Below are 19,643 nucleotides of genomic sequence, written 5' to 3'. Positions count from 1 at the left end.
AGAATATCAAGGGGATATTCGAACACGCCAGAAACACTACAGATGGTAGTTCATAAAATAGATAACCCTGTCATCAATTTATCTGATCATGAGCTCACTACCTCTGAACAAGATGTTTTATCTAAGGGGTTATCCTTTGTCCCCACGTCAATGCCCAACAATTTCAATCTGAAAATCGAGTTACATCAGTTTTTCAGAAAGGTGAGATTAAAACATTATTTTCATAAAACTCCCTATAATCCGTTTTTTTCAGGCAGTGGCCTCAGACCACCATCCAAATTCAACCCCCCGGTACATCTTATGGATCATAAAATTCTTGCTTTCGAACAAGTAGTCTTACGTGATATTGACAATGCACTGGCCGGTCGGCAGTATGTTCAATACAATATAAGCAAGCAAGAAAAGGAAGCCCTATATGCCTTGAAGAACAATGGCAATATAGTTATAAAACCCGCGGACAAGGGGGGAGCAATAGTTGTCCAGAATGTTGACAAATACAAGGATGAGATTCTTTCTCAACTAGCAATAGAAGGTAACTACATTCTTTTAAAAAAGATCCCACAAAGGAAATCAGTCTTCTTATTAATAACATCACAAAAAATGCTTTGGAAGAGGGCCTGATAAACAAACTTGAACATGAGTTTCTAAGCAATAAATTCCCACGTATGCCAACCATATATACCCTTCCCAAGGTGCATAAGCGGTTGACTGATCCACCTGGTCGCCCCATTATTTCGGGCTGTGGCTCTTTATTAGAGCCACTCTGCAAATATGTAGATGTTTTTTTAAAACCTATAGCTATTGCTACATCTACATATTTACGAGATACTACACAGACCATTACGTTGGTTGAAGGACGGAGTTACGATCACAATAACTCTTTATTAGTTACAATGGACATCACGTCCCTTTACACTAATATCCTCCAACAGTCTGCTTTAGAGTGTATGGAAAGAATTCTCAATTTAAGACCAGCCCCTCACAGAGTCTCCACGGAGTTCATTATTAACTTGCTTACTATAGCAATGACAAAGAACTTCTTTGTGTTCCAAAATAGATACTACATTCAGACAAGGGGTGTCGCCATGGGGGCAAGCTTTGCGCCGAACCTGGCGATTATCTATATTAGTGACTATGAATCACAATTTGTTCTCAACTCGAACAACCCTTATCAGAACCACATATCCTTATGGGCCCGATACATTGATGACGTTCTACTGATATGGGAAGGAAGTAAAGATCTGTTATCAATGTTTCATGGTTGGCTCAATGACCTCTCACAGGACATCCAGTTTACCCTAGAATCAGACAATATGTCTATTAACTTCTTGGACATTCAAATTAAGGCAGAAGCAGGTACTCTATATACCACCCTATATAGAAAGACCAGTGAGAGGAATACCCTCCTCAGGTACACGAGTCATCATCCCCGCAACCTCAGGGATAATTTGCCATTTGGGCAATTTCTGAGGTTGCGTCGCAACTGTACGAAAAAAGAGGACTACTTTGATGAGTCTTCTCTACTAGTTAGTAGATTGCTGGTACGGGGTTATCCATCACGACTCCTAAAAAAGGCACGAAAACGTGCGTGGTATAACCATCGGGAATACCTACTTGAGACACAGCCAAAAGAACCTAAGGTGGAACGCCTAGTATGTGTGACAACATTCAATACAAAGAGTAGTGTAATAAAAAAACTGATAAATCGCCATTGGCATTTAGTCCCAGAGGAATTAGGGGGTATGCTACCTCCTTTACACACATTCAGGAAGGGCAAAAATATTCAAGACTTTTTGGTACAATCACTTTTGAGGTCACCGCAGCAAGCTGGTCAGACAACATTGTGGGGTCTTGCACCGGTGTTGGGACACACCAAGTGTGGTGGTTGCAAGGCCTGTGTTTTGACTTCAGAATGCACAAGTTTCACACACAATGGTGTAACTCATACTCTAAAGAGCCATAGAAACTGCAATACTGCAGGGGTCATTTATTCCATCAAGTGCCCGTGTGGTTTTCTATATGTTGGACAGACTGTCCAAAAAGTCAAATGCCGAATTCTCCAACACACCAGCAGAATACGCTGTAAAACACAAGGGCACCCCTAGTAGACCATTTCACCAGGTTTAACCATGATCCAAATAGCCTCCAATGGTGGGTGATTGAAAAGGTTATGGGCAACCCTAGAGGAGGAGATTTAAGTGCCGTCCTAAACAAGAGAGAGTGCAAATGGATATATCTTTTAGATACTGTCAAATCTGGACTTAATGAGATGGAGGAGATCAGTAGACAAGTGTCCCTCTTGACTGCATAGTCAGTATTCCTAGCATGTAGAAGACTTGTTGATGTACAGTATGTTGAATTATTCAGGATCGATTAAATGGATGGTATTGGTAGACATATGGTCTAGTAATATGGTCTTCTTTAACGATCTATATAGAATACATTGCACACACACCATCTAGTGTGGTTACATTACCGAATCGTGTTGGAATAGTCCTTGTTGCAATCATGTTTAATTTTTGTAATTTCTGCCATGTTTAATTTTTGTAATTTCTGTAATTTTTGTAATTTTTGTAATTGTGTTGTGTATTGTGCCAGAAGTTAGTACATAGAGGATTGGACGATGCCTCTTATGCCTGAACTCCCTATATTCACTGTAGTTCGACATTACAAATAAGTTTTTTCTCAAACATGTATAAGGTTTTTTAATTATTAAGTTTTGTAGAAATTTCTTCCTCGTAAACAGGTACCGTCCTCATGTCCAACTATTTTCACCAAGGGTCCATATATTGTCTCGACATAGAAGTCCTCACCACTTCCCATATATGTATAATGACATTAACTGGCTACAGATCGATCCTGCAATTAGTTTCTTCCTTTGAACTATATACTCTTCCCATAATGACATTAACCGGCTATAGATCGATCCTGCAATTAGTTTCTCCTCCTGAACTACATACTATTTGCATGTGTTGCATATAGATTATGAGTTAATAGAGGACATGCGGTACAATTTTACCACTCCAATATGGCGGTGAAATTTAATTCGCCCTACGGTGTAATCATTGATGTTTACTCACCACTCCAATATGGCGGCGAAATCTATCCACCGTACAGGGTAATCATTTATGTTTACTATTTTAAGAACCACCGGAATTTGGTGATAACTTTGTCGCTAGTGGCACGATCGTGAAGACGTTAAGCAAAAATAAGCTCAGATTTAGTCAGGTAAGCGTCTTATTCACGCTGTATTCACGCTATGGTAACTTAGTGTGTTCCCACTTTCAATTAACGAATCTGACGGAGTTTTATCTCTGTTTCGCGTGTCTAGCTTTTCCCTGTGAAAAAATCTTCTGTCACAAGAATACAAACACACGCTGTGTCCTGTGGTAGAACTATCCACCACCCAGGATTGTTTCTTGAAGCATGGTAAGATTACTCAGGATTGGGCCAATGTCGAATCCTGAATATTAATTCCAAACAATTTCTATTAATGGTTACCTTAATGCAGTTTATCTGCGAGGGTTCTTTGTTTCATTTAAGTATTGTTAATTTATATTTATTGTAAAACAAATCTTTTTCTGTTTTTGATTGCAACACTGAATAATGTCTGAGAGAGAAACTCTGACATACACTGAGGACTATATAGATAAACTCCTCCAGGAAGAGGGAGGTGGCACTTTCTTGACGGACAATACTACTGGTGATGATCTGTCTTTGAACAGTAAAATTCTAAAATTGGAAAGTCTAGAAAAAAAGCTCATAGGAACTCGTCTACATGGCCATACTTTGGCTAAGTATTTGAGGGCCAATGTGATTCCAACTGGCCTCCAAGTGCGGAACGAGCCAGCTATTTTTCTAGAACATCCAAAATTTAAAGAAAACTTTAGTTTTGTGTCCAATACATGCTCAAGACACTGAATGGTCTTGTGCATTGAAACAACGGTGGAGGAGGTTGAACGACTAACTAGAGAAATAGCCGAGTTGAGAAAAGAGATTGTGGACGATAAAGTGTTGGTAAATGCGGAAGAAGCCCTAGAAAGACTGGAAAAAACTATTCGGGAATTTGGTATCTATACCCAGGGAACCAAGCTTGATAAAGTCACTAGGGACATCCAAGTGTATGACAAGAAGAACACTTACCCATATCTCCAAGAGGGATACTACCAAAGGGACCAAAGAGGTGGCCTCTCTAGTAGAGGCAGGGGAGGTTATAGAAAGTATAGTACCTTCTCCGGCTCATCTTTTGGCAGCGGGTCAGAGAGCGATTCAGAACAACCCAGTACTAGTACCAGTGGACCCCAGAATAACAATTTTGCACAGAATTATTCTGAACATCAACCTTTTTTAGGTCAGGAACAATGGTGGAGTCCTCGTGGGAGAGGTTGCCCCTGGGGCAGACCCAGCGGAGGACGAGGTGTCACCTGGAATCAAGGTACAGGGAGGGGGAAGAAACAACCCCAGAACCAACAAGAATATCAAGGGGATATTCGAACACGCCAGAAACACTACAGATGGTAGTTCATAAAATAGATAACCCTGTCATCAATTTATCTGATCATGAGCTCACTACCTCTGAACAAGATGTTTTATCTAAGGGGTTATCCTTTGTCCCCACGTCAATGCCCAACAATTTCAATCTGAAAATCGAGTTACATCAGTTTTTCAGAAAGGTGAGATTAAAACATTATTTTCTAAAAACTCCCTATAATCCGTTTTTTTCAGGCAGTGGCCTCAGACCACCATCCAAATTCAACCCCCCGGTACATCTTATGGATCATAAAATTCTTGCTTTCGAACTAGTAGTCTTACGTGATATTGACAATGCACTGGCCGGTCGCCAGTATGTTCAATACAATATAAGCAAGCAAGAAAAGGAAGCCCTATATGCCTTGAAGGACAATGGCAATATAGTTATAAAACCCGCGGACAAGGGGGGAGCAATAGTTATCCAGAATGTTGACAAATACAAGGATGAGATTCTTTCTCAACTAGCAATAGAAGGTAACTACATTCTTTTAAAAAAAGATCCCACAAAGGAAATCAGTCTTCTTATTAATAACATCACAAAAACTGCTTGGGAAGAGGGCCTGATAAACAAACTTGAACATGAGTTTCTAAACAATAAATTCCCACGTATGCCAACCATATATACCCTTCCCAAGGTGCATAAGCGGTTGACTGATCCACCTGGTCGCCCCATTATTTCAGGCTGTGGCTCTTTATTAGAGCCACTCTGCAAATATGTAGATGTTTTTTTAAAACCTATAGCTATTGCTACATCTACATATTTACGAGATACTACACAGACCATTAAGTTGGTTGAAGGACGGAGTTACGATCACAATAACTCTTTATTAGTAACAATGGACATCACGTCCCTTTACACTAATATCCCCCAACAGTCTGCTTTAAAGTGTATGGAAAGAATTCTCAATTTAAGACCAGCCCCTCACAGAGTCTCCACGGAGTTCATTATTAACTTGCTTACTATAGCAATGACAAAGAACTTCTTTGTGTTCCAAAATAGATACTACATTCAGACAAGGGGTGTCGCCATGGGGGCAAGCTTTGCGCCGAACCTGGCGATTATCTATATTAGTGACTATGAATCACAATTTGTTCTCAACTCGAACAACCCTTATCAGAACCACATATCCTTATGGGCCCGATACATTGATGACGTCCTACTGATATGGGAAGGAAGTAAAGATCTGTTATCAATGTTTCATGGTTGGCTCAATGACCTCTCACAGGACATCCAGTTTACCCTAGAATCAGACAATATGTCTATTAACTTCTTGGACATTCAAATTAAGGCAGAAGCAGGTACTCTATATACCACCCTATATAGAAAGACCAGTGAGAAGAATACCCTCCTCAGGTACACAAGTCATCATCCCCGCAACCTCAGGGATAATTTGCCATTTGGGCAATTTCTGAGGTTGCGTCGCAACTGTACGAAAAAAGAGGACTACTTTGATGAGTCTTCTCTACTAGTTAGTAGATTGCTGGAACAGGGTTATCCATCACGACTCCTAAAAAAGGCACGAAAACATGCGTGGTATAACCATCGGGAATACCTACTTGAGACACAGCCAAAAGAACCTAAGGTGGAACGCCTAGTATGTGTTACAACATTCAATGCAAAGAGTAGTGTAATAAAAAAACTGATAAATCGCCATTGGCATTTAGTCCAAGAGGAATTAGGGGGTATGCTACCTCCTTTATACGCATTCAGGAAGGGCAAAAATATTCGAGACTTTTTGGTACAATCACTTTTGAGGTCACCGCAGCAAGCTGGTCAGACAACGTTGTGGGGTCTTGCACCGGTGTTGGGACACACCAAGTGTGGTGGTTGCAAGGCCTGTGTTTTGACTTCAGAATGCACAAGTTTCACACACAATGGTGTAACTCATACTCTAAAGAGCCATAGCAACTGCAATACTGCAGGGGTAATTTATTCCATCAAGTGCCCGTGTGGTTTTCTATATGTTGGAAAGACTGTCCAAAAAGTCAAATGCCGAATTCTCCAACACACCAGCAGAATACGCTGTAAAACACAAGGGGTACCCCTAGTAGACCATTTCACAAGGTTTAACCATGATCCAAATAGCCTCCAATGGTGGGTGATTGAAAAGGTTATGGGCAACCCTAGAGGAGGAGATTTAAGTGCCGTCCTAAACAAGAGAGAGTGCAAATGGATATATCTTTTAGATACTGTAAAATCTGGACTTAATGAGATGGAGGAGAACAGTAGACAAGTGTCCCTCTTGACTGCATAGTCAGTATTCCTAGAATGTAGAAGACTTGTTGATGTACAGTATGTTGAATTATTCAGGATCGATTAAATGGATGGTATTGGTAGACATATGGTCAAGTAATATGGTCTTCTTTAACGATCTATATAGAATACATTGCACACACACCATCTAGTGTGGCTGACATTACCGAATCATGTTGGAATAATCCTTGTTGCAATCATGTTTAATTTTTGTAATTTCTGCCATGTTTAATTTTTGTAATTTCTGTAATTTTTGTAATTTTTGTAATTGTGTTGTGTATTGTGCCAGAAGTTAGTACATAGAGGATTGGACGATGCCTCTTATGCCTGAACTCCCTATATTCACTGTAGTTCGACCTTACAAATACGTTTTTTCTCAAACATGTATAAGGTTTTTTAATTATTAAGTTTTGTAGAAATTTCTTCCTCGTAAACAGGTACCGTCCTCATGTCCAATTATTTTCACCAAGGGTCCATATATTGTCTCGACATAGAAGTCCTCACCACTTCCCAGATATGTATAATGACATTAACTGGCTACAGATCGATCCTGCAATTAGTTTCTTCCTTTGAACTATATACTCTTCCCATAACGACATTAACCGGCTATAGATCGATCCTGCAATTAGTTTCTCCTCCTGAACTACATACTCTTCGCATGTGTTGCATATAGATTATGAGTTAATAGAGGACATGCGGTACAATTTTACCACTCCAATATGGCTGTGAAATTTAATTCGCCCTACGGTGTAATCATTGATGTTTACTCACCACTCCAATATGGCGGTGAAATCTATCCACCATACGGGGTAATCATTTATGTTTAGTATTTTAAGAACCACCGGAATTTGGTGATAACTTTGTCGCTAGTGGCACGATCGTGAAGACGTTAAGCAAAAATAAGCTCAGATTTAGTCAGGTAAGCGTCTTATTCACGCTGTATTCACGCTTTGGTAACTTAGTGTGTTCCCACTTTCAATTAACGAACCTGACGGAGTTTCATCTCTGTTTCGCGTGTCTAGCTTTTCCCTGTGAAAAAATCTTCTGTGACAAGAATACAAACACATGCTGTGTCCTGTGGTAGAACTATCCACCACCCAGGATTGTTTCTTGAAGCATGGTAAGATTACTCGGGATTGGGCCAATGTCGAATCCTGAATATTAATTCCAAACAATGTCGAGTCCTGAATATTAATTCCAAAAAATGACACTAAGTTTGGGCTTGTTATTATTATTATTTTAGTGAATTGTTGAAACGAGATAATGGAGTGGGAAGACGGTAATGACGGACATTTTTGATTCCTCCTGAGGGCATACAAATACGAAGGTAATAACTCTTTCGTGAATATCCTCTAACTTCGATGATGAATTTTAATGCAGGTCCTCAACAGAATATTTACATATTCTTTCAGGAGGACGTTTTTCATTAATTGAATCTAAAACGAAAATATCGACATAGAATCACCTATCAACGTCAGGGTAAGCAAAGGATCCCTGCATTTCATTTTTATTAGTTTATCCTTTAACAACAGCCCATTTAGACGATTCTTTTTTATTCTATAGAGTCATCCCAAAGATATATGGTTGTCCATTTAGTCCTGATGAAGACTCGCCCGGCCCAGGCTTAACCCACCGTTTGGCCAATAGTCGAGTCGAAACGTCGACGCTTAATACAGATTATTGACCTGGACCAATATCATTTCTCTTTCTACGTGCATATGATTTAACAATCCTAACGGTTTTTGAAAAATTCGAAAGTACATTGCTGAATTGAGTTATGGCTAGGTCTTAATATGAGAATGATTATTGATCCTTTGATTTGAATTGTTGAATTGTTTTTATGTCACACTCTTTGTAATTTCCCCCTTCTTCTTCAGCACTAAATCCACTCAACTTTTCTATTTTTTGCACGCTCCGGTTGGGGCAACCATTTTGACCTTCTTGTATTGTTCATGACATTTATATTGCCTACAAGTGGTAGAAAATAAATTAAATCACCACTAGTTTGTTTTGCTGGTTGTTGTCTTGAGAGAATATTCCATTATGTGAACTATAAAATGTGAATTAATTGTGATATTTGAAAATATTAGTCCATTGGACCATTGTTTTTTAGTACTGCTTAACTCCCAGGTCCTGGACCTATTGGGCTACCCCATTTCTATTAATGGAATATGCATAACAGTATCTGTATAATAAACTGACTGGCTGAGTTAGTAGCTGTTTAGGTGAGTAAGCAAGTGCATGCAGTACTATTTACAGGAGTGAGTGGATGTCTTTCTTGCACTATGTGTGAGTGATTAGGTATATCAGTAGTTACATGGAAGAGTGATGGAGTATGTTAGTGATTGTATTTACTGATTGACTGGTTAGATAAGTTACTGTGTAGGTGAGTGAGTGCATGTTTTAGTACCTGTATTAGGAAGTAACTAAGTGTGTGACTATCGGTATGGGTAAGTAAGATCATGTAGTAGAGGATGTATTTATGAGTTAGTGTGTTACTGACTGAAGTCAAAGTCAAAAAGTTTTATTTGATTTGGTACTCAACTGAGGACCACAAATATATAACAACAATTTTCTATACAAATCAATATAATGTCAGTGTATAAGTGTGTTACTGACTGTGTCAGTGTGTTAGTGGGTGTGTAAGTGGTTGAATGGGTGAGTGAATGGGCATATGAGTTGTTTAATCAGTGTGTCTCTGGATGTGTCAGTGAATGTATGAGACTATACCTTGGCGTATAGTTTTACAGTGTAAGTTTGCTGAACTACATAGAAAGAGATAACTAGAAAATGGGCAAAACAAAGTGCTCTTTATGCATAAAAACCAGGGGTATGTCTAACAAATATTTGTATGGCACAGCGACTATCTTGAGACATCTAAAGATTTCGCATGCCAACCTCTATTGAAAAAGAAAAAGAACATAAATATAAGTCAAGTAAGTGGAGCTTTGTTTTGTGTAGATATGATTATGTTTTCATGTATCAACAAGACATCTTTAAAATAGGTAGAAAATGCATTAGATAATGCATTTGACTAAAGTGGGTATCAGTTTGGAAAATATGCTATAAGATGATTCTTACCACTAATGTTGAAGTATTAGTGTATAAATATAAGATAATATTGAGGAGATTTGCTCACTGTATTGTTTTCTGTTAAAAAATTATTCATTGTGAATTTATTGCCAAATGTAACAGTACATTTTTTCCAGTGTCACGGATATTCACGAATTCGACATGCTTTTCAAAAAGTGTAAAACACGTATATACACATATTGTAATTAATGACTGAGATCAGTAGTTTACTAAATAATGTATACACTTTTATTTCTTTCAGTAATTTTATTGTACAACATTTTTTAATTCTATTTACTGTTTTTGAGACTGTGCCATTTTTCCCACCCAGATTTTCTTTTCCATACTTCCAGTGCAGATTTCGGAAGCTTATTTCCAGTTGTCCTTTATTTTGCACTCACTTTTGTGTTTTTTTGTTTTAACATCTTACATAAAATGGCATATGGAGGAAGACAGGAGCAGGAGCCACACCCTCAAGCAGGAGAATCTTCAGATGAAGAACCAGCCCCAAACTGCCAGTCCATTGCATGAGATATCTTCACAATCCCCTCTGAGAGAAAAAACTTTAGTCAAATATGTAAAGTGCTCCTTATGTGAGAAAACTCTTTCCAGGGGCTCTTCGAAAAATTATTCATGTGGGACTACCAGCATGTTGTCTCATTTCAAAACGTATCATTGTACACAGTTGAAGAGAGCGTGGAGGGAGAGAACTGCTGGCAAACCATTGATTTACAGTGCTACACCAGCTACAGTGGAAGACAGAATTCCTACTGAGGCAGAACAACATCTGCCCAAAAGTCTCCAGAGCTGATGAGAATAGGAAAATTTTGTTTAGATTTCAAAAAGGTACTTACAGTAAGTGAACAGTGTGTTTCTGTAGTTTTGGAGACAGCAAAAACTCACAAATGTTAATTTGTTTTTATATTCACAACACTTCTTACACTGTTTTTGAGTTTCTGCAGATAATGTTCTTTTCCTAGTTGCCATTTTATTTAAGAAAAAAACTCACAAATAATAAAATGTTTAAAAAACAAAAGAAAGCAGTTCAAGAAACAGAACAAAAAAAAATGTTCTTGTTAGAACCAACCTTCCTGGTAAAAAAAGGACACACTATGACGTCCCTAAAACCTATGTTTTTTTCAGTGAATTTCAAAGGATTGTAAATGCTCATTTCTAACTATAACATAGCAGTCGCATTTGCTGAGTAGTGGAGAAAGGTGAGCGTGGCCTCCGAACACCTCTTAGCAATCCCACTGTGTGGGATTCACTGGAGGTAACAACAGGGGTAGTTAGCCCTCAAAGTCAACCTTGGGGGCTATCTACCCCACCTATTACCTTCAGTAAGTCCCACACAGAAGGATTGCTAACTTCTCATACCATGCCACGCCCCCTTTCTCCACCACTCTGCAGACGCACCTCATGGCACATTCTGGGTTGGGGATTAAGTTCCCTTGAATCCTGATGGTCCCTGGGGGCCAACTAGCCCACCAGGTACCTCCAGTAAGTGCCATAGAGCTGGATTTCAGAGAGGTGGTCCAGAGCCACACCACTTTTTAGACCACTCTGCAAACACAGCTTGTGTGACTGGATGTATGGGTGAGTGACGGGGTGTGTTAGTGCCTGTATGAGTCAGTGACTGGGTGAGTGAGTGTCTGAATAAGTGAGTAACTGGGTGTGTGAGTAGCTGTAGGAGTGAGTCACAGGGTGGGTAAGTGTCTTTATAAGTTAGTCACAGGGTGTGTGAATCAATCAATCAATCAGGAGTTTGTTAAAGCGCGACTACTCACCCTTAAGGGTCTCAAGGCGCTAGGGGTGGGGGGGTGCACGTTCCATTCCATCAAGGAGGGGGTCTGTCGAAGAGCCAGGTTTTGAGGTTTCTTGCGAAGATGGGGAGCGATGTTGTCTGTCTGAGGTGGAGCGGAAGGGCGTTCCATGCTTTGGCCGCGAGGAAGGAGAAGGAGCGGCCTCCCGATCTGGTCTTTCTGGGGCGGGGGACCACGGCGTAGGAGAGCTGGGCTGATCGTAGGGTCCTTGGGGTGCGTGGAATTTGAGCCAGCTGTTCAGGTATGCTGGTCCGGTGCCGTGGAGGGCCTTGTGTGCGTGGGTGAGCATCTTAAAGGTGATTCTCGCCTCGACGGGGAGCCAGTGGAGTGTGCGCAGGTGCTGGGAGATGTGGCAGTGTTTTGGCAGGTTGAGGACCAGTCTTGCGGCGGCGTTCTGGATGTTCTGTAGCTTGCGGATGAGGTTTTTGTTTATTCCGGCGTAGAGTGCGTTGCCGTAGTCAAGTCTGCTGGTGACCAGGGCGTGAGTGACTGTCTTTCAGTGTTTGAGGGGGATCCATTTGAAAGTCTTACGAAGGAGGCGGAGGGTGTGGAAGCAGGAAGATGAGAGAGAGTTGATCTGGCGGTCCATTTTGAGCTCAGATTCCAGGATGATTCCCAGGTTGCGTGCGTGGTCTGTGGGGGTTGGCGGGTTTCCGAGGGCGGTGGGCCACCAGGTGTCGCTCCAGGCGTCGGAGTTTGGGCCCATGATGAGTACTTCTGTTTTGTTGTTAGGCAGCTGTTTTTCATCCATTTGGCGACGGCTTCCATGCCTTCTCGAAAGTTGCGTCTGGCGGTGTTGGGCTCGTTGGATAGGGAGAGGATGAGCTGGGTGTCGTCTGCGTATGACACGATGTTGAGTCCGTAGGTTCTGACGATGGGGGCAAGTGGAGCCATGTAGACGTTGAATGGCTGTTTATATGACTGATTGGGTATGTAAGTGACTGTATGAGTCAGTGACTGGTAGTGTCAGTGGTTGTGTGGGTGAGTAAGTAACTGTGTGAGTAGCTATATTGGTAAGCGAATGTGTGTGTAAGTAGCTGTATTGCTGAGTAAGTGGGTATGTCAGTGTATGCACCAATGTGTGTCTGGGTGTCTCAATGTCTGTATTAGTGTGTGTCTGGATGCAATAGTGTATATAACAGTGTGTGCCTGAGTGTTTCATTGTATACACAAGAGTGTCCCTGTGTGTGTCAGTGGATGCCTGGTCATGCTACTGAATGTATGAGTTTGTCGTTGTATGTACTAGTGTATGAATGAATGTGGCCTTGGTATGTTAGTGTATGGATAAAATTGTGTCTGGGTGTGTTCGTTTCTGCATCAGTGTATGCCTCGGTGTGATATTGTATTATACACTGTGTGACTGGGTGTGTCATAGTTTGTATATGTGTGTCAATAGGTGTGAGAGTATTTAGATAGGTGAGTGACTGTCAGTAACAGTGACTAAATGACTTCGAGAGTACCTGTGCAGGTGAGTAGGTGACCTAGTCAGTGCCTGTATTTAATACTGAATATGCATAACAGTATCTGTATAATAAACTGACTGGCTGAGTTAGTAGCTGTTTAGGTGAGTAAGCAAGTGCATGCAGTGCTATTTACAGGAGTGAGTGGATGTCTTTCTTGCAGTATGTGTGAGTGATTTGGTATATCAGTAGTTACATGGAAGAGTGATGGAGTATGTTAGTGATTGTATTTACTGATTGACTGGTTAGATAAGTTACTGTGTAGGTGAGTGAGTGCATGTTTTAGTACCTGTATTAGGAAGTAACTAAGTGTGTGACTATCGGTATGGGTAAGTAAGATCATGTAGTAGTGGATGTATTTATGAGTTAGTGTGTTACTGACTGTGTCAGTGTGTTAGTGGGTGTGTAAGTGGTTGAATGGGTGAGTGAATGGGCATATGAGTTGTTTAATCAGTGTGTCTCTGGATGTGTCAGTGAATGTATGAGACTATACTGTTATATTCATCTCGTGCGCTGAGCTCGTGCCTGCTTTCTGTTGCCAGGGCTCGAGACCAATGCTCGAGCGTCCACTGAAAACCGTTAGAGGCAGTTTGTGTCCTGACACTGTTGATCGGGTTTCTCCTATGTTCTAGCTTGAGAATAAAGCTATTTCCACGAACAACAATCATGTCTCCCATGGTTCATTTTACAACATTTTATGGCGACGTCTGAAGACGGGGAGAGAAGCAAGGAAGAAACCCGACGGCGATCAGAAGGAGTGAACAGCGGAAAACGATCTGCTCCCAGCACAGGACAGCAGTACAGTAAGCTGCACTGTTGTTAAACAATTTTTCGAGGAAGAGGAACATGCGGTAGACTTAATTTACATATAAACTATACAAGAAAGAAAAGAAAAACTCACTGGGAGAGTTAAGGCTAACACCGGTGATTGGGAAAAGAGCCAGAATAACTTCGCGCATGCTCATTAACAAAGCAAGAGCGACCTCACTGGAAAATTTAAAGGGGAAATATCGCTTAAAAGGGCAATACGCTGTCTATGGGCCCAGTTCTTAATGAACAGTGAAACCGAGCATTTCTGACTCAGTGAAGTTACAAAACTTAAAACCCTCTGCAAAGAAGAAACTGTTTTCAATTAAAAAAAAACAAAAAGGGAGGAAATCTTTGGCAATTTGATTCTCTGGAACGATATTAACAACTGTGACACACACACATTGTGTTTGATGGGCTGGAGTGTGTCACATTATCAGCTGTGATACACACACATTATTTAAAATACACTGGACATTAACAACTGTGACACACACACATTATCATTGGAAACTTTGAATGTGTCACATCTTCAACAACTGTGATACACTCACATTAATATAGAAACACACTGTGTTACATATATTCGTGGTAATAATTAATAGTGATAACTGATATTTAAATTGCGGAGATATTTCATGCAAAAAATGAGTGTGAGCAATTCAATTCAAGCTCCAACTCCATTTTTGAGCATTCCTGGGGAACCCTCTATGAAATGGGATGACTGGTGTGAAGCATTCGAAAATTACATTGTAGCTTTAGACGGAACGAAATTTTCTGCAATTAGAAAGAATGCATTATTGTTAGGAGCATTGGGAAAAGAGGGGCAAAGAATTTATAAATATTTACCAAATCCAACGGTTGACATTGATGAAGTATATAAAGACGCACTGTTTAGACTGTACACTAGATTTGCAAAACAAGAGAATGTGGTTATGCGTAGACACAAATTTTATACTGCACCCCAGAAACAAAATGAGACTATAGATGAGTTTGTCTCAAGGTTAAGAGAGTTGTCTATAAAATGTCAGTTTGGCAACATACAAGAAGAAATGATTAGAGACCAGTTGATAGTGCAATGTTTTAGTAAAAAGACACAAGAAAAGTTATGGGCTGCAAGAAACCCAACCTTAACAGAAGCTATCACTATTGCTAAGGTAGTGGAAGAGAGCGATAGGTGTATGAAAGAATTAAAAACAATTCAACAGGCGAGTAACCAAGATATTGCCACCTTACAAAGTGAAACTTGTGGGTCTGTCAATTCCATAAATGCCAAACATGGGTCAACTGCTAAAGGAAGCAAAGCAATCACTTCATACAATAAGCCGGCTATACAGAACAAGTACAAACAAAATACACGTGCGTGCAATAGGTGTGGTAGTCCTTTCCACCTAGCTGATTCAAAGAATTGTGAAGCCTTAACCAGAGATTGTCTAAAATGTGGAAAAAGGGGACACTTTGCACGTATGTTCAGAACTGGCGCCTTTAATAAGGTTTTTGAGTGTAAAGGAGTTAGGCCCATAAAACTATGGGGTTGGCTGGACCATATACATCATATATCACATGAAAAAATGCCACCCCACCTCACTTATAAACTCTTACTGATAAGCAACACATAAATCTTAATTAGACATGTGCGGTATATTTATTTACCTCTTTTTCAAGTATTTTTGAAAGACAATTTTTAGTCATATGTCAGAGTAAAAAACACAACATATATAATATATATACACAACAATTTGACAATTAAGCAAAAGAAAAAAAAACATTACTACATAAACAATACAATCACTATGTACAATCACTATACACAACAACACATATATTTCTACTACCACTTGTTCCAAAGGGCAAGTCACAATCCCTTGCCTGAATGACCATAAATGAATTGAATTGAATGGAACAATAGTGGAAAAACACAGTTAGAAGGAGATATCAAGAATCATTATTTCTGTGGTTCAATGATTATTATTAAAGGGTTTTTAAACTCCTTCTTTGCCGACGCGTTTCGAACTCCATACAGCTGTTATGGGTTCTCTTCAGGGCCTTGTCACTTCTATCTGTATGTGTGTAAGGAAAAAGAACACTCTTTTAGTGTCTATTTCTATAGCCTCATACTAACATTCCGCTTGTACCTTCTTAAAGGTCCATATTACCTTCACTGTAGCCAGTTGGAGTGTTCCTATTTCTGTGGTTGAATTTTGCGAGCTGCAATCTAGGGGACATGCAAAGATCCCATTTAGTCTCAGCTCCCACTGGTCAACCCGTGGTTACTTTCAACAACAACACTGCTGGACATACCTTTAATATCGTTTTGGGGTCCGGCCGGGGGCGTCTCCCTATGATGCGGTGTTGTTTCGACCTACGGGGGACGTAAAATGCAGTTAACACTAAGGGATATAGGTGGATTCCTCACTCCTAATCGTTATCCCTTTTGCCTTTCTCATTTAAATACCTTATGACGCACACCGCTTGCTTCGGGGACGGTTTTTCATTTCAATTTCCGCCTTGCTGGTGATCTGTGCCACCGTGCGCACAGCGCACTTGATTCTGTGTATTATCTCCGTTAGCAATTATGTCCCCCTCGCTCGTAGTCTTCATCTTTCACTCTGACTCAGGGCGCTGTTGGGGAAAGAATTAAAAGGCAGGTTTTAGTTGCCCTGCGTTCGAGTCAAGCGTTGAAAGCGTCTCTGAGCCCCCGTCCCAGCTTACCCTGTTTAGCAGCAACCTTCCCTCGTCAGTTCTCCGGTAACTGTGGAGGACGACGGCTAGAGTGTCTGGTTATTTTGAGCGGTCACATGATACTTTGCCTTCTGGGATTTGTAGTTTTTGTGTTTGGAACGTGAAGAGAAACTTTAGTGGGGCCCCACATAGCTCTTCTTATTACAGTCTTGTCACCTCTGACAGGGCATTCAGCCCGTTTTGAGTACTATTAAATTTCAGGATGAGGTACGCCTCTTTTCTGAGGAGTGTATCCTCAATGTCAATGGGACCCTTATTACTTGGTTGCACTACAGTACATAACACGGTCCATTTGAAATCCGTTTCACTGTGGTTTAAACCAATGAAGTGTTGGACCATAGGAGCGCTTACGACCTTCTTTTTAATTCTAGACCTGTGTTGGGTAATTCGACTGTTTACCTGCTGCATTGTTTTCCCAATGTATATTTTTTGGCAGGCGCACACCACTGCATAAACCACATTACGTGTCCTGCAGTTCGAAAAGCCAGTGCTTTTACATTTCACTCCCCTGTGCTCAAACCCTGATCCTTCAATTGTGGAGTCACACGATATGCAATTTCCACACTTGTGGTGCCCCTCTATCGGTTTAAGCCCCCATTTCGAGAGTAAATCACTCTTTGGTTTGGGTGTTAGAACGTCTGCTCTTATTACACATTGGCCAAAGCTCCTGTTTTTCTTATAAGCGAACAAAGGTCGCGGAAATGAGCAGTCAAGTTCCTCTAGCAGGTGCCAATTTTTAAGGACCATTTGCCGTATTTTGTGGGTGTCTGGTCCAAAGGTCGTGACACAGACCAACCTGTCCATGTCTTGTTTCATCTTTCTTTCAAGTAAGCACTCCCTAGGTGTATAGTGTGCCCTTTTCTTGGAGTGACTTAATAGTTTCTTGGGGTACCCACGACTCTTCATTTCCTCACAAAATCTAGTTGCATGTTTCTCGTACTCGGGCATTTCCGAACAGTTTCTTCGTATCCGTAGAAGCTGCCCATAGGGCAAATTATCCTTCAGGCTTCTAGGATGTGCGCTACGGTGGTGCAAGATAGTGTTTTTGTCCGTTTTCTTCCGAAATAGAGACGACACCAAATGCCCATCAGAGCATTTTATTTCGATGTCTAAGAATGTCATTCTCTCATTGCTGGACTCCAGTGAGAACTTAATATCTCGGTGCCTCTCGTTGATCCACAGGTGAAAGTCCATCAACTCGGAGTGGCTCCCCTGCCACAGGAGCCACACGTCGTCGATGTACCTTACCCATTGTTTGATATGTCTACTGTAAGGGTTATTGGAGTAAATGAATCGATTTTCGTATTCGGCCATATACAGTATGGCCATCTCCGGCGCATAGGGACAGCCCATGGCCGTACCCTTAATCTGCATGTAAAACTTATCATTAAACCTGAAATAGTTATTTTTTAATGTTATTTCGGCTAATTGCAAAATGAACGAGGTGGGGACTTGGTGCGGCCTAACTCTCTTTTCAAGATAAAGTTCAAGAACCTCCAATGCCTCGTCTTGAGGAATTTGGGTGTACAATGACGTAACGTCCATTGTCACCATCAGATCCGTGATTGGATCAAATTGTGTTCCCTCAATTTTTAGGAGAAAGTCGGTGGTGTCTTTCAAATATGATTTGACACCACTGACAAACGGCTTCAGAAAGAAGTCTATATATTTCGAAAGGGATTCCAAACAAGACTCGCACCCCGAGACAATTGGTCGTCCTGGGGGTTCCTCCGGATTCTTGTGAATCTTGGGCAGAAAGTATAATATGGGCGTTCTTGGATATTTCTTTATCAAGAATTCACTTTCTTTTTGCCCCACAAAACCACCCTCTACACCACTTTTTATGATCTCACAGATTTGTCCCTGAATCGCCCGACCGGGGTCTTCAGGATCTGATGGTGACAATGGACGTTACGTCATTGTACACCCAAATTCCTCAAGACGAGGCATTGGAGGTTCTTGAACTTTATCTTGAAAAGAGAGTTAGGCCGCACCAAGTCCCCACCTCGTTCATTTTGCAATTAGCCGAAATAACATTAAAAAAGAACTATTTCAGGTTTAATGATAAGTTTTACATGCAGATTAAGGGTACGGCCATGGGCTGTCCCTATGCCCCGGAGATGGCCATACCGTATATGGCCGAATACGAAAATCGATTCATTTACTCCAATAACCCTTACAGTAGACATATCAAACAATGGATAAGGTACATCGACGACGTGTGGCTCCTGTGGCAGGGGAGCCACTCCGAGTTGATGGACTTTCACCTGTGGATCAACGAGAGGCACCGAGATACTAAGTTCTCACTGGAGTCCAGCAATGAGAGAATGACATTCTTAGACATCGAAATAAAATGCTCTGATGGGCATTTGGTGTCGTCTCTATTTCGGAAGAAAACGGACAAAAACACTATCTTGCACCACCGTAGCGCACATCCTAGAAGCCTGAAGGATAATTTGCCCTATGGGCAGCTTCTACGGATACGAAGAAACTGTTCGGAAATGCCCGAGTACGAGAAACATGCAACTAGATTTTGTGAGGAAATGAAGACCTTTAAGAAGGTACAAGCGGAATGTTAGTATGAGGCTATAGAAATAGACACTAAAAGAGTGTTCTTTTTCCTTACACACATACAGATAGAAGTGACAAGGCCCTGAAGAGAACCCATAACAGCTGTATGGAGTTCGAAACGCGTCGGCAAAGAAGGAGTTTAAAAACCCTTTAATAATAATCATTGAACCACAGAAATAATGATTCTTGATATCTCCTTCTAACTGTGTTTTTCCACTATTGTTCCATTCAATTCAATTCATTTATGGTCATTCAGGCAAGGGATTGTGACTTGCCCTTTGGAACAAGTGGTAGTAGAAATATATGTGTTGTTGTGTATAGTGATTGTACATAGTGATTGTATTGTTTATGTAGTAATGGTTTTTTTTCTTTTGCTTAATTGTC

This window comes from Lissotriton helveticus, chromosome 1_2 (assembly GCF_964261635.1).
Source record: "Lissotriton helveticus chromosome 1_2, aLisHel1.1, whole genome shotgun sequence".
NCBI lineage: Eukaryota > Metazoa > Chordata > Amphibia > Caudata > Salamandridae > Lissotriton > Lissotriton helveticus.
The sequence above is the reverse complement of the archived record's forward strand: the minus strand, read 5'-3'. Positions refer to the sequence as shown.